This window comes from Oryctolagus cuniculus, chromosome 6 (assembly GCF_051225735.1).
Source record: "Oryctolagus cuniculus isolate XC-2025 breed Fujian yellow rabbit chromosome 6, ASM5122573v1, whole genome shotgun sequence".
Lineage (NCBI taxonomy): Eukaryota > Metazoa > Chordata > Mammalia > Lagomorpha > Leporidae > Oryctolagus > Oryctolagus cuniculus.
In genome coordinates, this window is record NC_142872.1 from 17728207 (window position 1) to 17749855 (window position 21649).

General features: G+C 45.2%; 1 protein-coding gene across 3 annotated transcripts in view; it reads left to right on the forward strand.

The window, feature by feature from the left end:
• Positions 1-5458: 5458 nt before the first annotated feature.
• Positions 5459-21649, forward strand: part of MEGF10 (multiple EGF like domains 10) — a 171349-nt gene continuing 155158 nt past the window's right edge. For 2 of the 3 annotated variants that reach the window (XM_051844159.3, XM_002710085.6), the window contains exon 1: positions 5459-6148. The gene's annotated coding sequence lies outside the window, so the exon portion shown is untranslated. Of the gene's footprint in view, positions 6149-17351; positions 17389-21649 lie in introns of those variants that run through there. The other variant, XM_089334908.1, reaches the window with a different exon arrangement.

The following is a 21649-nucleotide window of genomic DNA, read 5'->3' on the forward strand; positions in this document are numbered from 1 at the left end:
TAGAGAGAAGGAAGTCTCTTAGAATTTGCCTCTGACTCCTATCTGCTTTCACATGCTTACTAATTATTTGTTCAAGAGCATTGTGGCTTGCTAAGAAAATTTCACATATTTTGATTTAGAGCTGACTTGCTCATACGCTAGGATAAAAATTAGCTTTACCAAGATCTCAACAAGTTCTAAAGATGGACCGCATATAGAAAAATGGAATTTAATACAGCTAAATGAAATTTAAATTTAAATACAACCCTATAAAATTACTTAGAAAGTCCCAACTAATAGAGAAATAGTATTTTTAAAAGTCAGGATTAATAGTAGATATGAAAATAGTTGGAATTTCTGTGGATTATGAATTATATGTTAACAAATAGTGTCATTACGAACAACAAAAATTCCATTTAATTTCAGGTTAATAATGTTGTAGTGTTCAAAATAAAGGTAACAAAAATCAGTAAGGAGAAGAAGACTGGAGCACCACTGCCAGCTAATGAGACCCCACGAGCATTTTTAGATCAGTCTACTCAATAACATCACCATCTGTACATTCTCTCTGGGTGCACATGGGACATTCGCAAAGAAAGACCATTTATTCACCGTAAAGCAAGTGCCAATACATTTGAAAGTATTGAATAATATGGAATATGCTTTCTGACCACAATAAAATTAAAAAACCAATAAATTTTATCTGGAAAATTCCAGATAAAAATTAAAAACAGTTCTATGTATGTAATCTGTGGATAAAGAAAACCAGGGGAGTGATACTGTGGTACAACGGGTTACAGATAGAATCCCAGCTGCTCTGGTTCTGATCCAGTTTTCTGTTAATGCACCTGGGAAAGCAGAGGAAGATGACTCAAGTGCTTGGGCACCTGCCACCCATGCGAGAGACCAGGATGGAGTGCCTGACTCCTGGCTTTGGCCCTAGCCATTGTGACCTCTTGGGGAGTAAACAGGGGATGGAAGCGTTCTCTTTGTTTCTTTCTCTTTTCTCTCTGTCTGTCTTTCAGATAAAGAAGTCCTTATAATAAATGGGTTAAAGTAGTCTTGGAGAGGTGTTTGTAATTTGGAATGCTTATATAAGGAAAACAAAGATGTAACCATCAACTGATCTAAAATTTAATCTTAACAAATTAATGTAAAAAATGAAGAGCAAAATCAGTGCATATAGGCAGAAGGAGATAGTAAATGTAAGAGCTAATCAATGAAATAAAACATATGCAGCAAAAAAATCTATGAAACTAAAAGCTAGTTCTTTTAATAGATTAAAAAAGAATCATGAACTTCTAGCTAAACAAGAAATCATAAGAAACTAAAAATAAAGACCAATATTCCTCATGAATATAGGCACAAATATCTTGAACAAAATTTTAGTAATTCAAATCCAAGAATACCTAAAATGAGTAATACACAGGGACCAACTAGGCTTTCACCCAGGAGCACAAGGCAAGCTTAACAATTAATTCAATCAACTAACGGGAAAAAGGGGAAAAGCTATGAAATAATTTCAAGTGATGTAGAAAAATATTTGGCAAAACTCAACTGTCATTCATGGTAAAACAAAAAAGCATGCAAACAAAAACTTGCATTGAACTGTGAATGGAAGGGAAATTTCTCAATCAGCAAAAGGTGTTTCCAAACTCTACAATTAATAATAACATTTAATGGTAAAAACTGATTGCTTTTGCCCTAAGAAAGGCAATGATGCCAGAATATGAACTCTTACAACGTTCTATCCAGTACAATAGTAGGCATTCTACCCAGTACAACAAACCAAGAAAAAGTGCATGTACAAGAATCTTAAAAAAAAAAAGAAAAGCAAAACTAGTAGAACTAACAAGAAAAATTAGCCAACATGCAAAATATGAAGCTACTGTACAGAGTTTCATTGTGCTTCTGATACTAGCAACAAACATTTGGAAGCTAAAATAAAAAAAATCATTTGTAATTGCATCAAAAATTTTAAAAATGAGGGATAAATTTTTAAAAATCTGTGCAAAAGTGCTGTGCAAACTTCAAAATATTGCTGAAAGAAATTAAAGAATACTTAAATTAATGATGAGATACAATAAGTTCAAAAATTGGAGGACTTAAAACTGTTAACTGTTAACAGTTGCACATTAAATGGTGGTGAACATCTTTGATGGTCGTCAACCTCATTAGTCATAGGAAAACACAAATTAAAAACACAATGAGATACTACCATATAGTCAGTAGCATGGCTAAAATAAGACAGAGGATGCCACGTGTGGAATAACTCTCTTATACTGGGAAAAGAGTTCAACTGTGTATTACAGAGTTAAACACACACTTATTAAATGAACCAGTGATTTCATGTCAACTAATTTTTTTCTAAATTGATCAGTGGATTCTGATTCCAGACACTCTCAATTCAGAAAGTGAGTTTTTTTTTTAAATTGACACACTAATTCTACAATTCATATGGAAGATAAGAACCAAACTAAACCAACCCAAAACAAAAGAAAAGTAGAAAGCTAAACAAATTTTGAAAGAAAAAAGGGAAAGAAAGAAGACATATTATAAATAGTTGGAGTCTTATTATAAATTTACAGTAATGAACAGCATGCTACTGGCACAGGCATAGAACTCTATATAAAATGAAAGCAACATTAGTACAGAAATAGATCCACTGAATACAGTTTATTTTTAGTAAAGATGTCAAGGCTGTTCTTTGGGCAAAGATAATCTTATCAACAAGTGGTGCTGAAACACTGGATATACCTGTGAACGATGAACCTCAGCCCTTAACTCATACTGCCGATAAAAATCAATTCCAAATGGGTCAAAGAGCTAAAAAGAACTGTTCTTTTAAGGAGAAAATCTTCATGACCTTGGGGTGAACAAAGATTGCTTAGATGAAACATAACAAGTCATATAAGAAGGCCGGCGCCGCAGCTCAGTAGGCTAATCCTCTGCTTTGCGGCGCCGGCACACCAGGTTCTAGTCCCGGTCAGGGCACCGGATTCTGTCCCGGTTGCCCCTCTTCCAGGCCAGCTCTCTGCTGTGGCCCGGGAAGGCAGTGGAGGATGGCCCAAGTGCTTGGGCCCTGCACCCCATGGGAGACCAGGAGAAGTACCTGGCTCCTGCCATCGGATCAGCGCGGTGCGCCGGCCGCAGCCTACAACCCAATAACAAGAATATTAATGACCCTATTAGAAATTAGGCAATAGAGTGAGTGTTTAGCCTACTGGTAGAGATGCTAGGTAAACCAACTGTGTCCCCTCTAGGAGTGCCCTTGTGCAATTCTTGGCTCCAGCTCCTGACTCTGGCTTCATGCTAATACAGATCCCTGGGAGGCAGTGGTAATGTCCCAAGTAATTGAATTCCTGCCACTCATGCAAGAGACGTAGATTGACTTCCCAGATCCCAGTTTAAGCCCAGTCTAGCTCAGGCCATTCAGGCATTTTGGGAGTGAGCCAGCATATGGGAGCTCTTTCTATGTCTCTGCCTATCAAATAAATAAATAAAAACAAATTGGGTGAAACAATTGGACACTTTATCAAAGAACAAATGACACAGCTGCACATTAAATGGTGGTGAACATCTTTGATGGTCGTCAACCTCATTAGTCATAGGAAAACACAAATTAAAAGCACAATGAGATACTACCATATAGTCAGTAGCATGGCTAAAATAAGACAGAGGATGCCACGTGTGGAATAACTCTCTTATACTGGGAAAAGAGTTCAACTATTACAGAGTTAAACACACACTTATTAAATGAACCAGTGATTTCATGTCAATGAGATAAGAGAAATAATAACATAATGTTTACAAAAGAAGTGGTGTAAGGGTTTTCCCAGCGCCATTATGCACAGTGGCCTTATCTTGGAAACACAATTTCCATCAATATTTGGTGAGTGGGAAACACACACCTGGTGGTATAGCCATTCCGTGGAATCCTAGAATAGTATTCAGTATATGTGGAATATTGCTCAATAATAAAAGGGAGCAAGTGTGGACACAGGCAACAATGTCAATGAATTCTGAAGACATACTGAGTGAGGGCATAAAGAACACTGTGTGATTCCACTCACATGAAATGCTACAAAAGACCAATCTAATCTCTGCTCTCAGAGAACAGCCCAGCGGGCCAGATATGGGCTGAGATGGAGGCTTCCCTTCCAACAGCAGAAGGTAACTTCCTGGGTTGATGGGATTGTTCATGCTCTTGGTTGTCCCAAGGGTTCCGTGGGTGTATGCATTGCACAAAACTCACCAAACTGTATTTAATGAGTGTGATATATAGAATGTAAATTGTTTTGGTGAAGTTGGTTAAAAAATTCAGAGGAAAGCAGAGCAATCACATTTCATAAAGCAGAAAGCAGGGGGCCCTGGGGGAACAGTGGCACAAACTAATGGCCAGTTTCCATAGAAAACAGCCATCTGGACCCATTAGTTCTAGAGGTCTTTGTCCTTGAGCCGCCTGGTTTGGGTCGGGCGCTTACTTCTGCACAGGGAAAAGCTGCAGCGGCCAGGCTGTCTCCAGAGGTTGCACGTGTGTGGCAGGAGTGGCCCTCCAAAAAAAATGGAGGTACCATTAGCAGAGAAGAGCAAGATGCCTGGTGAATACACACACACACACACACACACACACATACACACACACTCTTCCATGTGCATCCAGGTAGCACAAGGAGAAGGAACACGGTGGGTCACTCACTCCCTCCAGACAGAGTTTGGAGTCTTGACTATTTGCTGGGGGCTGTTACTGAGCAGGGACGCACACACACCTGATGGTTCTCTAAAAAGCAGGTGTCATGGGGTAGGCACCGAGGCTCACTTGGTTAATCCTCTGCCTGCAGCATCCCATATGGGCACCGGGTTCTAGTCCGGTTGCTCCTCTTCCAGTCCAGCTCTCTGCTGTGGCCCAGGAAGGCAGTGCTTGGGCTCCTGCACCCGTGTGGGAGACCAGGAAGAAGTACCTGGCTCCTGGCTTCAGATGGGCGCAGTGCACCGGCCGTAGCGGCCATTTGGGGAGCGAACCAATGGAAGGAAGACCTTTCTCTCTGTCTCCCTCTCTCACTGTTTAACTCTGCCAGTCAAAAAAAAAAAAAGATGTCATGTTCATGTAGGGAAGGGAAGCCTGGTAGGAGCATCGGGCCGGGCCCACCCTGCTTTGTTGCTCTGAGGAGGGGGGTAGAACTCAATGGAAGAGGGGACTTGCCAGCCTTGGGTCGTCCAGGCGCAGGACAACGTTGAGTCTGGAAGAGGAAGGTGACAGAGAAGCAGCCTCCAGCACCAGCCACACATGCCTTTCCCGGTGGTAGCGCTAGGCCCTGGGGCGTCCCGGGGCTCGGCGGCCGGTCGGCAGAGGGAGCCATTCCCCAGGAAATGCGCGCGCCTCGACGTGCCGAGCGCCCCGGGAGCTCACGGCGCGTCCCGGGAGTCTCCCCGCGCCCGCCCGCCTGCCCCACCTCCCCCTCGGCGCCGCAGCCACATCAGCGCGCCCTGGCACGGCGGGGCCCCCTCCCCTCCTCCGCCCCACATTGGCTCTCCTTCCACCCGGGAAGGCTGGGGACGCGCCGTCAACTCCGGCCCGACACTTGGGAGCTGGCTTCGGTCGCTGATCTCTGTAGACGGGCTTAGACGACGGGCTCACACTGCGCAAGAGTCAGGTCTCGGACAGACAACCGCCCCGCCACCCCTTCGGTCACCCCCCGCGGACGCCTCAAGGTTTTCCAAGTTGGTGACGGGAGGCGCTCAGCCTGGCGCAGCCCGCGATCCGAGTGCCGGATCCGGCCAGGAGGATCGTGCACCGGGGACCCCGCGCGGCGCCAAGCGACACCCCCCAGCGGCCGCTGGCCCGGCCGCAGCAGCTGCAGCAGCGGCAACTGCTCGCACCCCGGGCCCGGCTCGGGTTACTCCCCTCCTCCTCCAGCATCCCTGGCCAGACAGCGGAAACCTTGTTCAAGTTTGCAGCAAGTACTTTCCCGGGGCGTCTGGACACGCACTGGGGACCTGCCTCCTCCCGCGTCTCCAGCTCCGCGGCGCCTGGGGCGCTTTCTGCTGGGACGCGCCCCTCCTCCTAGGCTCAGCGCACTGTGGCGAGCAGAGTTGGCGTCTCGGCCGGCAGTGCGTGCAGACCCGGGTAAAGAGGTAGCGCTGCGAATCTCAGGATCTCGGGAACTGGGTAAGAGTTGGGCAGACTCAGCTTGGCCGGGCGCTGGACCTTGGCCGGACGCGGGGAGGCTCCTTAGGGGTGGGGGTCTTGTCCCTGAGCTTGGACATCTCGGTGCAGCGTGCGGTGGGGGTAAAGCTGGCTCGGTCTGCGGTCGCTAAAGGCGACTCAAGGGTTTATTGTTGCTTTGGTTTTGGTTTTGTTACTGGGGACTGCGCGTGGCGTTCGTGGAGTGTTTTGCATGGGGAAGAGACTCCCTGTACGCACTTCGTTTTGCACCATCTCTGTCCTTGCGTTGCTATGCCTGTGTGTGTTCCCTTGACGGCTGGCTTAGGCGGATGCAGGAGAAGTGGAGGGAGTGGGAGAATGAGAAGCAGTCTCAGACCAGCCCTTCCTTCCAGATCGGCTTTGTGTCTCCTCTGGGACCTTCCTTTCCCGGCACCTGCCATTCAGATTGGGTGCGTTGACGCCTTAGGCTTGCCGCGCCTTCCCGCCTTCTCAATGCTTTTGGGGTGTCTGGGCCGCAGGCTGGTGACTTAGGGCAGGAGTTCCTCACCAGGACGCCTGGCTTCTCGCGTTAGACAGGGAGGGACCATTCTGGAAGCTACAGTCACTTACAGAAGAATTGCCCCGTGTTGGTCTTTGGCTTTGAGATTCTTCTGATCCAGGACTCTGAGGCCTGCTTTGGGGAAACATTTCCTTCTTATTTCTCTTTAATGACAACCACTGAGTAAACAAAATGCCATGTTGTGTTTGCTGCTTCTTTAAGGGTGTCCTGCCTTGAACACCCAGATTGGTTACAGAGAGGTCAAGGTTTGCGACTTTGCTGGGCACCTTGGTTATTCTTACTGCGCTTAGGCAGTGAGGACCAAGGCGGGGTTCCTTCCCCGTGCTTCTTGCTTTCCTCGTTGGCGTCCTGGGTTTCACTTAGCGTGTAGTCTGCAGCATACAAATGCCTCCTTTCTTACAGAGGCAAAGACTGGGTGAGGTGATGCCACCCAGCAACGCCATCGTGCTGACCTGTGCCCTCAAGGGGACTTCACGGTGCTGTTTTGCCAGTGAGAGGTCCAACAGCTGTGCTGGTAAACCTGAGGCTGGCAGCCCGGATTCAGCTCTCAGCTCTGCCACTTTGCAGCTGTGTGACTTAGAGACTTAGTTTACCACTCTGTCCACATGTATAAAATCAGCGTGATAATGAGTGCTTAAACAAAGGGTTGTTAGAAGGACTGGATGAGTTAGTACATGTGATGCGTTAATGAGCCCGGTGCATAGATAGTAGACGCTTGTTAACTATTGTTATTATTAATACCATTATGCAACTAGCATTAGCTTTTATTGTATTGCCCTGTTATAGTTTTATTAGCTGCCAGTAATTGTTACTATTTGGATGGGCTGTGGAAATCGTGTTGTCTATGAGATCCACTCCCTCATAGGCTGTGTTTTGAGGTCCAGCTTAGACATGGCTTCTGTATTGCTGTCTGTTGGGAACTTTCAGTGGATAAAGCAGCAAGGTGGCAGGGCTGGGATTTGTAGGGGATGGTTGGTGGTTGGGTACCAAAGGGTGCTTGTAACAGATTAGGAGGTGGGAAATCTGAACTCAGTCCACACCTGTGCACTTCCTTAGAGACACTATGTGTTAGTGTACTTCCTTTAACCTCTTTTTGGAAGCCAGTCATTCGTTGAACAAATATTAAGTATCTATTACATTTCAAGTGTTTTTCTAGGTTTTATATTATTTAAATTCTTGGCTTTGTTTGAAAAAGAGATAAGGCTGATTATGATTTGCCCGGCGCCCCTCATTTTAGGCACAACAGGGCTTAAGTGACACTAGCATTCTGTATATTAAATCCTCAATATTTTTTTAGAACAATGAGTTCAATGCCTGTGAAAATACATGTGAGAGCACATTGAGGAGTTGAAGAAATTGTTCAGCCTGACACTAGCAGGTTGCTTCCGCACGTGTGCGTCTGTGTCCTCACATATGAACTTGGGTGGGTTGTGGGGAAGGAACGGAATAACTTCACATGTTCTGCTAGCTCTGAAATCCTTAAGCGAGTTGCCTCACTTCTTTGGTGACTGCTTCGGAACCTTTGCACATTTGTTTTAGGTACATAAATTATGTCATTTCCACCTTTGCCTATTATTCAAAGTATGTCAGCCATAAAGGAAAAGCAGTTAGTTCTGCTTGTATGAGTGGACTTCACAAAATTTGTGGACAATTGGAATTAAAAGGTAAGTTTTGGGGCTACTGTTGTGGTGTAGTGGGTTAAGCTGCTGCCTGTAACACGGGCATCTTATATCAGTGATGGTTTGTGTCCTGGCTGCTCCACTTCGATCCAGCTCTTTGCTAAGGACCTGAGAAGAGCAGCAGATGAGCTTGGGCCCCTCAACCCATGTAGGAGACCCAGATGAGTCTCCAGGCTTCGGCCTGGCAGTTGGTGCCATCTGGGGAGTGAACCAGCAGGTGGAAGAACTTTCTCTGTCTCTCCCCCTCTCTCTGTAGTTCTTTCAAATAAAAATTAAATTGTTTTTTTAAAAAGATACATTTGGCCGGCGCCGCGGCTCACTAGGCTAATCCTCCGCCTAGCGGCGCCGGCACACCAGGTTCTAGTCCTGGTCGGGGCGCCGGATTCTGTCCCGGTTGCCCCTCTTCCAGGCCAGCTCTCTGCTGTGGCCTGGGAGGGCAGTGGAGGATGGCCCAGGTGCTTGGGCCCTGCACCCCATGGGAGACCAGGAAAAGCACCTGGCTCCTGGCTCCTGCCATCGGATCAGCGCAGTGCGCCGGCAGCAGCGCGCCGGCCGCGGCGGCCATTGGAGGGTGAACCAACGGCAAAAGAAGACCTTTCTCTCTGTCTCTCTCTCTCACTGTCCACTCTGCCTGTCAAAAAAATAAATAAATAAATAAAAAATAAAAAAATAAAAAAATACATTTATTTTGGTGTGCTAACAAATGTTTGAAATTCATGCATAGTTCTTTCATTAAAAAAAGGTTCATGGAAAATTCATATTATAAAAATGCCATGCACAGATTTCAAGATTTTTTGCACCAAAATAAACTGATCTTTTAATTCCCATTCTTCCATGAGTATTTTGGAGTATCCTCGTGTTTATCCTTTTGTTCTTAGTCTTTGGTGTGTATCAAAAACATGGAGGGGTAGCTTCTTAAAAAAAATTGAGATTGAACTTTGAGAAATTGCCAATATTTGAACTTTTTGACCTCAATAAAATGTCAATTTCATCCTCCTCTGCCTTGATTCAGATACAGTAAGTCTAGGGTGAGGTGTGAGAAGCTCTGTTTTCATACAGGTTCAAAAGTTGGTTCTTCTAATGCAAAACCAACTTGCACACAGCAGTGGATTCAACTTTTTCATCATTGTCTGCTTGGCCTAATAGCACATTTCTTATTTTTAAAAAAATTTTTCAAAATATTTATTTATTTGAAAGGCTGAGTTACAGAGAGAAAGCGGGAGAGAGAGGGAGGAGGGGAAGAGAGAGAGAGCTTGCTGTTTCACTCCCCAAATGGCTGTAATGGCCAGAGCTGATCCGAAGCCAGGAGCCAGGAGCTTCCTCCGGGTCTCCCATGTGGGTGCAGGAGCTCAAGCACTTGGGCCATCCTCGGCTGCTTTCCCAGGCAGGTTAGCAGGGAGCTGGATCGGAAGTGGAGTTGCCAGGACTGGAACTGATGCCCATATGGGATGCTGGCACCGCAGGCAGTGACTTTACCCGCTTTGTCACAATGCTGGCTCCTAATTGCACATGCCTTTTTTTTCTTTTTATTTATTTATTTTGACAGGCAGAGTGGACAGTGAGAGAGAGAGAGAGACAGAGAGAAAGGTCTTCCTTTTCCGTTGGTTCACCCTCCAATGGCCGGCGCGCTGCGGCTGGCGCACCACACTGATCCGAAGGCAGGAGCCAGGTGCTTCTCCTGGTCTCCCATGGGGTGCAGGGCCCAAGCACTTGGGCCATCCTCCACTGCACCCCCCGGGCCACAGCAGAGGGCTGGCCTGGAAGAGGGGCAACCGGGCCAGAATCCGGCACCCCGACCGGGACTAGAACCCGGTGTGCCAGCGCCACAAGGCGGAGGATTAGCCTAGTGAGCCGCAGCGCCGGCCTGCACATTTCTAAAATACAAACCTGATCATGTTGTTTCTTTGATGAAAAAGAATCTTCAGTGACTCACCAGGTGGTGAATGGTGACATCAGTGTTACCAAGGTGTTTGTTGAAAAGAGAGACTGTGAATCTGGGACGTTAAGGGCCAGAAATCTGCATGTTAGGCTGGTAGACGTGACCTGAGGCTGCATTTGGAGAAACACTGGCTGGTGATGTAGACAGACTTCTGTATTGTGAGATACAAGAACCACCTTCACACTGTCATTTGTTTATTTAGTTTTGAGATTTATTTATTTATTTGAAAGGCAGAGTTACAGAGAGGCAGAGGAAGAGAGAGAGGTCTTCCATCCTCTGGTTAACTCCCCACATGTCCACAATGACTGGAGCTGGGCTGATCCTATGCCAGGAGCCGGGACTTCTGGGTCTCCCATGCCCATGCAGCAGCCCAAACACTTGGGCCATCTTCCACTGCTTTCTCAGGCTGATAGCAGAGAGCTGAATCAGAAGAGGAGGAGCTGGAACACCAACTGGCATCCATACGGGACGCCAGCGCCACAGGCAGAGGCTTAACCTACTAGACCACAGCTGGCCACTGCACTGGCTTCTCTACTTCTCTGCTCCCTAGTCTGCAGCCCCCACTGACCTTGATCTTGTCACTTTTCCCTGATTCCATGGCACCTTTTGCTGCTCTGAGACCTAACTGTGTTTGCTGTTTTCTCTGACAGAAATGTGCTTTGCCCTTCTTTTCTGTCTGAACAAGTACTTACCACCATTTGTATTTAAAGATACAGTCCAACTCAAAGTTCCCCCTAAAACTTTTCCTAATTTATGTAAACTTAGCAGTATCTCAGAAGAGGTCCTTTCATAGCACGTCTGTCACAGTGTTTCAGCAGTGTTTGTAAGCTGATTGTTTACCCCCATCTGATTGGTGTTGTCCTCGTTCCTTATTCGAACTTCTTATCCAAGTGGCTGGCACGTAGTGTTACCGGTTTACTTCTTAATAAATTCACAATATTAATAAGCCTTGTGGGTTCTTGCCTCATATTCAGAGAATTCTGAATACTGGCACAAATAAACCCGGCAGCATGATAAGTTTTAAGCTTTTTATTTAGTGAGAGAAATACCTAGGAGAGTGAGGGCCCTATCTAGCAAAGAAAGGGAAATCTGGAGTCATACTGAGCACCAGGAGCCAGCCACGTGGAGGAGCATGCAGGCCAGGAAGCATGGGGCGGGCGGCCCCAAGGCCATGTGCCCTGAAGGTGTGGGGGCAGCAAGGGTCCACAATGGTGAAAAAGGGCATATGGCTGGGCCCACCATTTCAGGCCTTTAATCCGCTTCCAAAGGGGAATGGTTGATTAGTCTGATTGGCCAGTGGGCACACAGGTGTGGTCAGGTAGGGTGATAAGATCACACAGTGGGGGTGGTGAAGGTGGGGTCTTCCTGCTCACAAACCTGATCAATTTTATCCTGTATACCTGGCTACATCAATAGTAGTTGCCTAATGAATGCTCTAAGAGTGTAGAAGAATGAATAATTGATAGGCAACATTTTTATTTTCTTTAAAGTTCTATTTATTTTATTTGAAAGGCAGATTTACAGAGAAAGGGAGAATGAAAGAAAGAGAGAAATAGAGACTGTGTGAGAGAGAGATTCCATCTGCTGGTTTATTCCCAGATGGCCACATTGGCTGTGGCTTTGCCAGACCGAAGCCAGGAGTCAAGAGATTTGTCCAGGTCTCCCGCATGGGTATAGGGGCCTAGGGACTTGGGCCATCTTCCACTGCTTTCTCAGGCGCCTGTATCGGAAGTGGAGGAGCCAGAACTCAAACCAGTGCCCTTAAGGGATGCTGGTGTTGCAGGTGGCAGCTTAACCCACCGCACCACAATGCTGGCCCCAGGAGACATTTTCTTAGCACACAAAGTGGTTGGGACAGTCACCACGCGTGTGTTGAGGGTTGTGGAGAAGCCAGTTGATAATTTACAGTTTGGCTGGTTATAGTCTATAAAGTTAACCTGACGTGGAAAAAGGACCAGATAGATGACCCCAGGAGGACTTATGAGGCACCAGACACCTCTGAGTTAATGTCACCCATACAGCATATTGGCAGGCCTGTAGTAAAAGAGCTGCATTTATTCTTTGAGATGATTTTGGATGTGAATGACAGCATCACAGCACTGGAATGCAAGTGGCAATGCCAACAAAAATAATTCACTTCTCCCTGTACTTTTCAGTTTGGAAAACACTTTTGCATCTATTTTTGTATTTGATCAGAAACAGGGTGACCGGTTAAGTACCATCTTTTCTACTTTCCTAAAAGGATGCATGTCTGAAAATAGGTCTGAAGATTGGCAAAAGACCATGTTTTAGGGATGCTGGCCCCAGAGCGCCAAATACACTGTCAACTTTCTTATTATACTTTACCATTTAGAAATAACATTTAAGATATACCCCTTTCTTTAAATTTCTATAATTTTGGTTTTATTTTCCTAATTTAAACAATAGTCTGCCCATTTGATTTCAATAGATGTCTGATTCATTGTACATATTTGCATTTTTTGCTATGTCTGATAACTTCTAATTTTGGCTCACTAAATTTATGAGAAAAATACTTCTCATACTTGTTATTAGGTTTTTAACTTTTTTCCATTTTCCATTCCTTTTGTGTAAAATAGAAATACATAGTAACGTTTGAATAAGCAAATGCATAATTTCCCAGGGAAGCGCAAAAAGGGTGATGCTGCAGAATTTGAACTGTTGACTCACAGGCAGCTCCCACACCCACAGGAACTGTTCCGTGCATTGGCTGGTGTAGGAGAGTCCCCATGACATAGGACAGTCTCAAGAAATATGGTACAAATATCTGAATTGTTGGTCTTCAAGGCAAGTAAAGGGGTGCCTGAAGTCTCAGTTTCTCAAGGGTATGAATCCAGTATTGTGTTTTAAAAATTAGCGTGGTTTTAAGAGTTCTCATAAGATCCATTGAGTTGTGTTGATTTATCTTCTTTTGCAAGTCGGTCTCTGAAGTGGACTGGTTTCCCCTTAGTGTAAGCCTACTGCTTTTTCTGCCTGGACTCTTGCCAGTCTTAGTTAACTGATTTTCTTACCTCTTCATTTATTCTCTCTCTGTATATCTGAACTTCACAAGAATTTGAATTTATCTCTTGTTTCTCTTTTCTTCACCATGTAAGATTCTCTTTCATGTGGTCATTCTCTTTGTAAGCATAGTTATTGTAGAAGATTAATTCAGAGCCCTGTGTAAAAGGATGCCTCATACTATGGAGAAAAATTAAGATAAACACCATTGTTAGTTTATTTTATAGAACTTTATTTGTAAAACTTCAAGTCGCCCGTGAATGTTGTTTGGTAGTGCACACTCTGCCATTAGCCAGTCTGGAAGGTGTGAATGTGATAATATATCCTGTTATTATCGCTGTTCGTTTCTAGTGATTTCCTATCCTGTTTCATTTCCAGTGATTTATACTCCTAGATAAAGAAACTATGTAAAGCATTTTAACCACCTCAATTTCCTACTCATAGGGCGATAAATTGTGTTCTTCCCCAGTTGGAAGACAAAGAAAGCAGTGTTTCAGTATGGAAACCCCATCTTGATAGGTACATGTGCAGGAGATTAACATCTGTTAAAAACATCTTATCTTTGGGAGCAAGGAGACCCCATCTCAAGGGATGATTAAGTGCCTTGTCATCAACATCTTGTCTACCCTAGATGAGTTGTACAGATTGGCTAATTCTAAACCATAGCTGCAGGTGGTGCTTCTCACCATGAGTCCTTTAAATACCTTCTCGTAAAGGATCTTATTTTTCTTTTTAAAGATTTTTCATAGCACATTGAAAATTTAAACACAAATTGAACTTATTCTTCATGGAAGGAAATAGGATGATGGAATCTTTGAATTGGGTCAGGAGAGTAATCCTATAATCAAAACAAACAAATAGCCATCCCCATTGATATCTTGGAAAAGGTTCTTTATTTATTTTGGATGAGGAATTGGTGGAAAAATGTGACTTTAAAAAAATCATTGGCTTCAGTTTTATTCTTTGCTTCACATCAGATAGTTATTAGATATAGGGTATGTATAATAATCAAGAAATTTTTGCCTTAAAAAAATTCTAGATTACAAATAAGTTACACCTGACCAGGTAAGTCTGGGAATGCTGTGAGAGCCTCCGAGAGAGGGTCCTGTGTCCCTACCGGAAGGTTCCTGGCAGTGTGCAAGGGGGTATTTGGATGGAGTGGGTAGCTCAGGTTGGGAAATGGGCTCAGCAAACAGTCTTGTGGGGGCAAGACTGGCAGGACGTTGTCCTTGTATTCATTGTAGTGATGAATGCATCCCACTGGAGTAGTGAGTTAACACTTGAGCATCATTATGCAACAGCCACTTACAGGGCAAGGGAACTAGATTCTTCTTGGCCCCTAGCACATGTGCATGAAGGAACCCTTCCCAGAGCCCTCCTATGATTGTGTTACATAAACCAGATGTGATTTGAGGACCCCATTGAGATACAAGCAAATGTTGGCTGGAATCTTCCTCCACTTCCCCAATCCACGAGAAGATGTGAAATGAGAATATTTATTTCTTGAAGCCATTAAGGGAATTCTTAGGGGTAGGGATGGCAGACCAGGCCCATACATCTTCTGGTGGTATCAGAGCTGAATTTGTAGTTTTTCCTAAGGAGTTGACAGTCATCCTGCCACTCTACCACCCTGTGACTCTCCAATCATAAATATCATTCCAAGTCTTTCCCTTCAGAGATTAACTTGACTAGTTGACTTTTAGGGCTTGAGACTATGGGAAAAGTTCCTATCTAAAACTTAGAAGTAAATACTACGCATGTGTGCTTTGTGAAACTGTCCATGCCAGCACTGGACCTTTCATAGCACATATCCTCCTCTGAAGGCTTCGACCTCTGCCAGGTGGCTTTCCTGCCCCCTTTCTGTTCTCCCTGCACCTCTCTTTCCCCTGCTCACTGATGATCCACTCCTCTCACCCCAGCCCCAAGTTCCTATCATCTTCTGAGAAGCTGTTAGGATTTTTAAGTGTGCCTGTCTCCTTTCCCATACTCCTTGGTGCCCTTGTCTTGCTCACCTGTGTTCTTCCCAGATGTTTTGCTGTCGACACTACGATTTGCCCTTTCCATACCCTCCCTGCTTCAAGTTCACCCCCAAAGCAGATGTGCAAAACCAAGTAGAGGCAAGGACAGCTGTTTGGTGCAGCAGGTAGGACACCACCTGCGGTGCCTGCATTCCCTGGGAGAGTGCCTGGTTGGAGTCCCATCTCCTCAGCTCCAGACCCAGCTTCCTGCTAATGTGCTCACACTGGGAGGCAGCAGGTGATGGTTCCAGTACTTAGGTCTCTACCACTCTTGTGGGAGACTCAGTTTGAGTTCATGGCTCCTGGCTTCTGCCTGGCCCTTCCCTGGCTGCTGTGGGCATTTAGAGAGTGAAGCAGTGGTTAGAAGCTCTCTCTCTCTCTCTCTCTGTGCCTGTCTCTCTCCTTTCAAATAAAATGAAAAGAAATAAATAAAAAAAGATAAATGCTTGAGAAATCTGGCCTATGTCTTCAAACTTGAGAAGCATGAGATTCACCCGCAGGTACCACCTCCCATGGATTTTGATCCAGTCCAGGTACGGTGGGATATGTGGATTTTTATCACACTGTATTGATGGAGTGCTCCGTGGAGGCCCTGTGTTCCTTGTTAGGGATATAGTGTTCTATTCAAAAGCCGTGCCTATTTTTGTTTTGCTTTAAATTTCAGTGATTTGGCCAGAGGGTGGGGGTCACAGAGCATAGGCAGTCTGTGAGAACCTGTGCCTCTCCTCTGTGCTTAGAGGGACAATGGCCGTAATACAACGCTGTCCATGTGACAGCCGGAGAAAGGGGTCCATTGTTCAGGGCTTGGCTGATGGCTCATTCCACTCTGGCCAGCCCTTCAGCTGAGCTAGGAGGCCCCAGGGAAACAGACGCAGTTGAATCGGAGAGACAAAGAAAGGAGGTCAAGGCCTTGCACAGTTCGACTACTTGCAGCAATGTGTCGCACTGAGGAATTGGGAAGGCAAAAAGGGATTTCAGGGAAGCTCCATTCATTTGCTGCTTTCGGAGCAGCAGACACGGTGTTATGGGAGCACAGGTCTGTTGGACCTCCAGTGCGTGTTTGGCCAGGGCAGATCATTTTCTGCTGTGGTCCACTGACTTATCAGATGATAGAGTTGTATTATAGAGTTTAAAAAAAAAGTCTCTCTCTGTTTGTTGTAGGCAATGGCATACTTCTCAGCTCCCTTTCTCAAGTCTCATCACATAGGTGAGCGATCAGAAAGCTGCCTAAACCAAGGCCTGTGCCCTAAGAGATGGGTCACCTGTGGAGTGGCTCTGGGGAGTGGTCACCAGGCATTTGATGTCTTTTTAATTTCCTTCCAAGTTCTGCATCCAGAGATCATCTGTGAAGGTGTGGATTTGGGGGATTTGACATATGATTAAATCCATTATGAAGTTATCAGTGTGTTTTGACAGTGGTGAAACTGGGAGACCCTCCACATGTCTTTCAGATACCACCACTTACTCCCAACTTCCAGACTGGATTCTAGCCCTGGAGGGAGGGAGTTTCAGACTTCCTGTAAATATGTAATCCTGAGCTCAACAACGGGGTTCATTCTTTGTGCCAGAAGATTCAGATTCAAGGTCCCAGCCTTTGCAAAGGTCACAGACTTTTTGCAGAGGATTCTTGTGTTAGCCTGGTTACTCCCTTTCTGAAGAAGTATGTCATTCTTTCAGGCTTTGCCTCTGGGTTCCTTTCAAAGGAAACTTGGTCTCTAGTTCCTGTGGACATTGGTAGGAGGCTTTTCTTTGTTTCTTTCTAAGTTAGGCACAAAATATAGAGTTGGGGGATGGAGGGAAGCCTTGTCTGGAGAGCCCACTTCCGTCCAGGGTTCTGGTGACTGATACCCTCTGACCGGCGGGAAACCTTCCTACCCTTGAGCTGAGAGATGTTCTGACTGGGGGTATCCGACCTGTGATTTGCTTGAGGTCACTTAACACTCCTTGTAATTGAGTCTCTCATTATCCTCTGATTAGAGATCACCCTTGAAAATCCATTAAGGAAGGAGAAGCAAGCGGCATGCAGAGAGGTAGGGGCTTTGTTCTCTGTTATGATTCCACTCCCTCATCGACCTGCAGTTTGTTTACACTTTGCTACAGGGTTCTTTGGTTTGGCCAGGGGTATAGATGGCTTTGAAGTGGAGAAGAAGGGCAGGAGGCTTCACAGGTGGCAAGAAGGTGGTGTTAAACACTCTCCTGATTAGTTACATAATTTCCGGTTCATTGTCATTAAGGTACACATGGGCTCTGGGTGGGTAATTTAGAGAAAGTCATCCCTCAATGCTTGGAGGTATGAGTTCCAGGCAAGTTATATGTTGTCTTTTCTTGTTGTCACTTGTGTCCCAAGTAGCACATCTAACACTAAATGCTTGCGTAATTCCTAGGTTAGGGGCCAGTGCTATGGTGTAGCTGGTAAAGCCACCGCCTGCAGTGACGGCATCCCATATGGGCAGCAGTTCTGGTTCCAGCTGCTTCACTTCCAATTCCAGCTCTCTGCTATGGCCTGGGAGAGCAGTAGAAGATGGCCCAAGTCCTTGGGCCCCAGCATTCATATGGGAGACCCAGAAGAAGCTCCTGGCTTCTGGCTTCAGATGGCTTAGCTCTGGCGTTTGCGGCCAACTGGGGAATGAACCATCGGATGGAAGACCTCTCTCTCTCTCTGCCTCTCTTCTCTCTGTGTAACTCTGACTTTCAAATACATAAGTAAATCTTTTAAAAAATATACCCAGGATACTTTCTGGGACTTAGCTTGATGTCAGAATTAAAATTTGGTCCAGGGAGGGCTTCTAGGATGCTGGCATTTTTAGGTTGAATTTGGATGCTTGTTGTATGGATGTAATATGGTTAGAGACAATTTATCGGTCTGTTCAGTTTTTATCCGTGCTGTTTTCTTGGTATATATTTTACACTCCAATAGAAATGTCAGTATTTAACATAGAATTAAAACTCTAGCAGTGACAAGAAACAAGGGGTGAATTCTGCTGCCACCTGCCATGTAATTTGGATTCTGGTGGCTGGGAGGACCTCAATTTTTAAGTAGCATGGATTCACCCTTCATGTCAGAAGAGCTGTTGAGTCTGAAAGCCATGGGCCAGCATCAGCCAGCAGTTGTTACATTTTTTTTTCTAGGCTGTGAATGGTGTGCTTAAGAGGTTAAGAATGTTAGCAGAACTCCAACTCTTTAGAATCTGAAATAAAAGCACCCCTCCAGGTTGTCCGAGGGCTCTCATTGCCTGCCCTCCACCGTCTTCCCATCATTCCCTGCTCTCATTGCCTGCCCTCCACTGTCCTCCCATCCAGTGTAAGTGGGCGGGAAGACGAAGGGAAAAACTCTGTGGATCATGGAGGCTTTTCTGTATCTTTAGGTGCCATCTCTCCTTGAGTCTAAGACTGGGCTGCTTTTCTTCTTCTCTCCCGTTTTCCTCATTGGGGTGGAGGAATGTGAGGTATGGGGTCCTGTGTCTTCTTTCTCACTTATTTCAGCCGTGACTTCCTAGGCTCCAGCATGACTGCCATTCTGAAGGCAGAATGGCCCTGGGAGCAGCATGGCGTGTCCCACCCCACTGCAGTCTGTAGTCCATGTTCCACCAAGAGCACCCTGTCCTCATTCATCATGGAGCTGTGTAGCTTCTACCAGTGTGGGTCATTGCACTTGCACAACAACCCAGCTGGCCTTTATAACATGGAGCTGATAGCCTCCAGTGAAAAATGTCGGGACAATTTTACTTTCTGTTTATTTTTGAAAAGAGAATTTGGGGCTCTTGGCCTTGAGATGGGTAGGTCACATCTGTGAGAGGTCTGGATATATGTTTTGTGTGCTCCATTTTGGGCACTAGACTAAAAATTAAATATTGATTAACACAAACACATGCAATGAAAGCTGTAGACTAAGAGACAAGATTTTGATGATCTGGGTCTACCTTTGGCCTTGTTACTTACTGTATGAAATAGGACAACTTGGGTTTGCCTTTCATGTCTGCCTCTTAAAGCTTTGTGACCTTGGGCAGGCTACTGAAGCTCCCTACACCTGCTTCCATCACCTGTGAAATGAAGATAGTACATGCTTAAGAGTGTGGCATTTGCTATGGCAGCAGGTGTATAGTGTATTCTCAATGAATACTAACAAATACTGTGGGCTGTTACTTAGCACAATGTAACATTACAAAAGGGGAAAAGAATTCACATGTTTGGGACTCAAGTGGGTTTATACATTGCATTAGTCATCTTTCTGTTACTACAGTGAAATACCTAAAGCAACTAACTTTATAAATAAAGAAAATTTAACTTTATAAAGAAAGGAAATTTATTTTGGTTCCTGATTTTGGAGGATCACAGTGTAAGATCAGGCACTTGTGTTCTTGGCAGAGTGCTGAGGTGGAGCAGGGCTTCCCATGGCAAGAGGGAGTGCACAGGAATATGTCTGTGTGGTCTCTTAGAAAGCCACCAGGATTGGACACCAGGCCCCTTTCTTATGAGCCAGTCTACAGAAGCACCTCCAGGGACTCCACCTTCAGATGCCATAACTAGATTATGTGTTCTTCCTCTTAGTACAATTAATGTAAATCTTTGGAGGCCAAGTCTTTAACACATGGGTCTCTGGGGTACATTTAACATCCAAACTAATATTCAAACCATAGGGTACTTCTTATGAAAGAATCATTCAAGTGCTTAAATAAGATCCTATTCATTAAGTACAGAATTTAGAAAGCATTGTATTCTCTTACACAAAATATGAAAAAGAGATTTTGGAATACAAAAACAGTTAAACTTATGAGTATAAAATTTTAAAAATATATTTATTTATTTATTGGAAAGGCAGAGTTACAGAGAGAGGGAGAGACAGAGAGAGAGAGAAATGTTTCATGTACTGGTCCACTCCCCAAGTGGGTGCAGGAGGTAAAGCTGTGTGATCCAAGGCCAGGAGCCAGGAGCATCCTGTGGGTCTTCCACGTGGGTGGCAGGGACCCAAGCACCTGGGCCATCCTCTGTTGCTTTCTTAGGCTATCAGCAGAGAGCTGGATTGGAAGTGGAGCAGACGGTCCATGAACCGGCGCTCGTATGGGATGCTGGTGCTGTAGGCAGCAGCTCCACCCACTATGCCACAATGCCAATTCCGAGTATAAAATTTTTAAGTGACGATAGTATTTTACTTTAAGAAAAGTTATTTACATTGACAATAGGATCAGATAAGGCTGCCAGTAATTTATTCTATAGTAAGATATCAGCAGAATTAAAAATAGGTGTTCAAACAAAATCTTGTGTTCAAATGTTCACAGAAGCATTATTAGCAACAACCAAACTGTTTTTGGGGGGTGGAAACAGCTCAGATGTGCATCGGATGATGACTGGTTCAGCAAAATGTGACATATCCACACAGTAGAATGTTACTCATGCTTAGAAAGGAATGAAATATCATACGTTGCAACATGGATGAACCTTGAAAATATAATGTCAAGGAAAAGAAGCTGGACATGAAGAACACTGATTGTGTATTTATAGGAGAGGCAAATCCATAGAAGTTAGTTTATTGGCTGGCAGGGGTTGGAAGAAGGGAGAAGTGAGGAGAAACCCTCTGAGGTTCATGGTTTCCCTTTGGGGTAATGGAAGAGTCCTGGAACTAGATAGTGATGATGGATACGTAGTGACAACGGTTGCACAGCATGCTGAACATGATGAGTTTTAAGTTACGTGAGCTTCATTTCAATTAAAACATTTTGCACCTTTAGAATTATGAAATGTGTCACATCTGTGTGGAATGTGCCTGACAGGATGGTTGGTTGCTGTCTATTCTGTGTCCGCTGTGCGCCAGCCTGTATCGTATACTGGGGAGAAGAGAGAAGACACAGCCTCTGCCTTCAGCAGCTGAGGACTGTTTACGAAGACAGGAAAGGAGGAGAAGGAGGGGAGGAGGAGTTCCAGGTGAACTCATCCCAGAATATCACTGTGGGGGCCAGCGCTGTGGCGCAGCAGGTTAATGCCCTGGCCTGAAGCACCGGCATCCCATGTGGGTGCCGGTTCTAGTCCTGACTGCTCCACTTCTGATCCAGCTCTCTGCTATGGCCTGGGAAAGCAGTAGAAGATGGCCTAAGTCCTTGGGCCTCTGCACCCACGTGGGAGACCCAGAAGAAGCTCCTGCTCCTGGCTTCGGATTGGCACAGCTCTGGCCATTGTGGCCAATTAGGGAGTAAACCATCAGATGGAAGACCTCTCTCTCTCTCTCTCTCTCTCTCTCCCTCTCTTCTCCCTGTGTAACTCTGACTTTCAAATAAATAAATAAACCTTAAAAAAAAA